Below are 5240 nucleotides of genomic sequence, written 5' to 3'. Positions count from 1 at the left end.
TTATGCCTGAAAAGTTAAAATAAAACAGAGTTGCAACTCAGTTTGGGGTCATGTTAAAGCCAATGCAGATAACTTAACGAGCATTACAAACTGCTATTATTACTCCTGTTATTACTCCTGTTGTGATGTGTCCGTAGGAATATTCTGTCCACAAAGTATAGAACTGGCTGAATGTTTAACGGGGCCACTGTGCTTAGACCATATCACCTCCTGTGTCAATTATATTCAACCAATGATTTAAAATCCTCTATTACTTAAATATTACATTCATTGGCGTCACAAGTACACACTCAGCCTGAAACCGCTATTTTGCCAGCACCGACTTACTACGGTTCTAGGACACCTACCCCCTAGATGTTTACCACCCGGACAACTACCCCCTTAGGACAACTACCCCCCGGACAACTAACCCCCGGACAACTACCCCCTTAGGACAACTACCCCCTTAGGATAACAACCCCCCGGGCAACTACCCCCGGACAACCACCCCCTTAGGACAACTACCCCCTTAGGATAACTACTCCCCGGGTAACTATCCCCGGTCAACTACCCCCCGGTCAACTACCACCCCCCCAATCCAAAATTAGACAAATATATAGGACCGGTTTCTGTAAAAATGAAATCATCTGTTTTTAACGGGTGTTTCGAAACTAGAGACCCGAGACCAGAGACCTGACACGAGACCCAATATGAAAAGGGAGACACATATTTGGGTCTCCCTTTTCGTATATTAGGGTCTCCCTTTTCGTATAGTGTGGTCTCTCTTTTCGTATAGTGGGGTCTCCCTTTTCTTATATTGGGTCTCCTTTTTCGTATATTTGGGTCTCCCATTTTGTATATTTGGGTCTTCCTTTTCGTATATTTGGGTCTCCCTTTTCGTATATTTAGGTCTCCCTTTTCGTATATTAGGGTCTCCCTTTTCGTATAGTGGGGTCTCCCTTTTCGTATAGTGGGGTCTCCCTTTTTGTACGTGGGTCTCCCTTTTCGTATATTTAGGTCTCTCTTTTCGTATTGGGTCTCGGGTCTCTGGTCTCTGGTCTCGGGTCTCTAGTTTCGAAACACCCGTTTTTAACCGATTATTCTGTTTAACAGCACGCTAGACCATAGATGTGCTAGATTTAAAGTACCGTATTTATTGAAAAAACGGCCTGGGCTGTTTATTGTTTAGGTGGTTTTTAGGTGGACATTTATTGGAAGAAAGTTGTTTATTCAATGGGAGGGGGTATAATCTAATGGAAATAGACGCCGATTATTCCATATGATGTTTCATGGGAGTGAAATGGTCACCGTTTATTTGAGGGGAATTTATTTAAAGATCGCCGTTTATTCGGTGAGTGAACATTGAGGTCAAATATCAAAAGTGATATTATTCTTAAAGTGTACAAAAATACATATATGACAAATTTGAGACAAAAATTAATTCTTTTAAGACCAGTGGTTATCGAAGCATTGTCCTGACGAAAAAAATTATTATTATTATTATTAGCGAACCCAGTCTTTACAGTAAATACAGGGAGTACTATATAATACGTTCGACTATCCTATGATCATGTGTGACAATCTTCAGTTTATACCAGGCTATATTTATGTTCAATCTTTTACTTTTGTTTACAATAATGAATAGTAATTCGTCAAAGTAACGAATTAAAATATAGTTATTAATTCCTATTATACACTGTTGCAGAGTCAGGTTGTTGAATGGTCTGGGTGGTAGTTGTCCGTCCGGGGGGTAGTTGTTCTAAAGGGATAGTTTTCTGGGTGGTAGTTGTCCAGGGGTTAGTTGTCCTACGGAGGTAGTTGTCCTAAACGATTATTTGCCCTCGGAGTATTGTCCAGGTCCAGGAGGTAGTTGTCCTACGGGGAGTATTGTGTCAGAGGTTGTTGTCCGCGGGGTAATTACCCGGGGGGGGGGGGTAATTCTCCGGGGGGTAATTTTCAGGGGGTAATTGTTCCTAGGGATAATTGTCCGGGGGGTAGTTGTCCAGGGGTTAGTTGTCCTACGGAGGTAGTTGTCCTAAAAGATTATTTGCCCTCGGAGTATTGTCCAGGAAGTAGTTGTCCTACGGGGAGTATTGTGTCAGAGGTAGTTGTCCGCGGGGTAATTACCCGAGGGGGGGGGGGGGGGGGTAATTGTCCGGGCGGTTATTGTCCGGGGGGTAATTGTTCCTAGGGGGTAATTGTCCGGGGGGTAGTTGTCCAGGGGGTAGTTGTCCTAAGGGGGTTGTTGTCCTAAGGGGGTAGTTGTCCGCGGGGTATTTGTCCGGGGGGTAGTTGTCCTAAAGGGGTAGTTGTCCTAAGGGGGTAGTGGTCCAGTTGGTGGTTGTCCGGGGGGTAGTTTTCCAGGGGGTAAATGTCCAGGGGGTGAATATCCGGATACGACTTACTACACAGGAATTTACACCTGAAAAAACCACCCCACCAACTTAGTATTTTTAAATCCTGGAGTACTTTGTTAATGATTCTCTCTCAGAAAGTGTGTTATTGTAATTTTTTATTTTAATTTCAAAATTATTGTTAACCAACATTTCAAATCTGCTGATAATGTTCTCGTCAAGAACATGTACCAATTAAACTAATTGATCCGATACGTCCCGCCCCAACATTCGACATTTTGAAATTAAAATGTTAAAGATAGAACATTAGGTTATGTTTATCACATGTTTTTGTTACACAAAAGTCATGGATCTACCACTATCTGACACTTACTAGTTTCGCAGAAAATGCCTGTAAAGCAGCCAGTACACTGACACGTGTATGACGTACACGATCCCGCTGCAGCAGCACAAGCTGCCCCGTTCTGACAAGTATTGTTTGAACAAGCGTCAACAACTAAAACCATGGAAAAAAATTAAAATTTAGTGATTGGTAAACTACATTAATAATATAAAAATAAAGGGTAATTAAAATGTTTACGGTATGATTGTAACTGGATAGGAATAATGTCAGGCGCGTAAAGGCCAACTCAGACCCGGCGAGTCGTCTTAAATCGTCGGGACGGGATTGCTACTTTTAAGAAGGATAGTGAATGAATACGTTATGGTTATCGTTGAAAATTTGCCTAAATAATAATATTTAAAAAAAAAACACCTACCATCAGTACAAAAGTCACCGTTGTAACATGATGGACAAACACATGTGTAAGACGTACATGATCCTACGTCGGGTAGACAAAAGCCACCATTCTGACATAAGTTATTGTCGCAAGCATTTATACCTTAAAACATTAATAACCATGTATAAGTTTCTAAATAATATTATATAATAATTATTATAGTGGTTATAATTCAGTCGCCTCTATAGCCAATTCTCGGTGTTAGCACTCTTCAATAGCTCATGGAACTTTAGTTTGAAAGTTTCCTTTTTTATTTTCTACAGAATTTGCAAACAAACGTTTGGTAACTTGTCGTTAACTTACTTGTTTGGCAGACATTTCCAGTGTAGCATGATGGACAAATACAGGTGTATGACGTACATGAGCCTGGGACCAGATTACAAATACCACCATTCGAACACATATTGTTGTCACAACCATTAAATTCTGAAATATAATATCAATAAATCTTAATTTGCTTATATTTTATTTCATCACGCATTTTGTTTGGACTAAATTATAGGCCATAATAATATCAAATGTAGTCCTATATTCATTTGATTGAAAACTTGTCGAAATAAGTATTATACAAATACCGAACAACTAAGCATCACATATTAAAATCCGATAACTTTAAAACCAATGAATCGGTTTAACAAATGTCAACATTTAGACTTGCCACAAGTCTCTAGTTCTTAATCAGTCTGTTTCATTACAGTAATTCTTTTTTTTATTTACAATTTTTTCTTTCTTTACAGTTCTTTCGTTCTTTACAGTTCTTTCTTTCTGTACATTTCTTTCTTTCTTTACAATTCTTTTTTTCTTTACAGTTCTTTCTTCTTTCTTTCTTTAGAATTCTTTCTTTCTTTACAGTTCTTTCTTTCTTACCTGTTTCACATAAAGAACCAGTGAAGCAATCACTACATTCGCAAGAATATTGCGTACATGAGCCTGGAACAGCCATGCACTGGGCTCCATTCTGACAAAGATGGTTGTTACATGCGTCCACAGCTTAATAAAGAAAAGAACATTCATAATTTAAAAATATAAAATCTACAAATGAAAAAAGGACACAGGTGACAGGTCATCACCCAGTAAAAATAAATAGTTATTGTATTAGTTGTATAGGACGGGTGATGACATTCTGTAATTTAATTAGTTAAATATACTTCAGCAAATAAGAGCAACGCATTCTTTGTTACGGTAAATGTACAATAACATGGATTAGTTTTAAACAAAAATGTGTTAATTTATGTTTAAAAAAAAATAAACAGCGTCTTCCATTTTTTATCTTTGCGACACAGGACGAGAATCTTCTGTGTTTAGAAAACACGTTGACCTCTAAATCCAGCAGGATAGATACTATTAGGCCTACTACTCAAACCGATCTTAAACTGTCCACAATGGTCTACACCCATGTCACTCTTTCCCAAGGTTTTCTGTACTTACCTTCATGGCAGAATTCTCCAGAGAAGCAAGCTGGGCAGTCGGTACACATGTATGCAGTACACGAACCCGGAACCGGTGCACAGTCAGCTCCATTTTGACAAAGGTGATTCTCGCAAGGGTCTATGACTGGAGATTTAAATGGAGGTCTAGTTATTTGACATGTTTATCAACAAATGAGCAGGGTTTACTTTTACAATTCAATGCAATTAAAAAAAAATTTATTTTTAAAGGGGATATTTATAGAGGAAGGAAAGTGATAGGGACCGTATTATACTTCTCTTGCACCAAGACAGGTGAAGACACGATATTTCTTTCGAGGAAAATTTTTTTTGTTACATACTTTAATAGTGCCATTTTGTCGCAGTTGGATTTCAATCTGAGCAACATTTTGTATTGTAGTATAACATTACATTGCTGGTCTCCCTTGCCCAGGAAGAGCTAGACTGACACAGAAAACGATTTGCACAAACCGTTTCAGATTTTCAACACTGCATATGGCATGCAATTTATTTAATCAAAACTTTAGAAGATAGTAACTTGTACCGGCATTCATTTAAATATTTATCACTTTGTATTATTTAATGATCTACTATGGTACAAAACATCTCAAAATTGTAAAATTTGTATCTTGTACTTGTATATTGCACTTGTATCATGTACAGTGCATATTATATATTTTGATATTGTAATTGATCCAAGT

At 38.2% G+C, this 5240-nt stretch overlaps 1 long non-coding RNA gene across 1 annotated transcript; it reads right to left on the bottom strand.

The window, feature by feature from the left end:
• Positions 1-2722: 2722 nt before the first annotated feature.
• LOC140046793 (uncharacterized) lies at positions 2723-3508 on the bottom strand. The gene is made up of 3 exons (XR_011844848.1): positions 3416-3508; positions 3092-3214; positions 2723-2829 (listed from the first exon to the last, which is right to left on the bottom strand). It is a non-coding gene; the product is annotated as an uncharacterized lncRNA (long non-coding RNA).
• Positions 3509-5240: the final 1732 nt, after the last annotated feature.

The sequence above is a fragment of the Antedon mediterranea genome, chromosome 1 (genome assembly GCF_964355755.1).
Source record: "Antedon mediterranea chromosome 1, ecAntMedi1.1, whole genome shotgun sequence".
Classification (NCBI taxonomy): Eukaryota; Metazoa; Echinodermata; class Crinoidea; order Comatulida; family Antedonidae; genus Antedon; species Antedon mediterranea.
The sequence above is the reverse complement of the archived record's forward strand: the minus strand, read 5'-3'. Positions and strand labels throughout refer to the sequence as shown.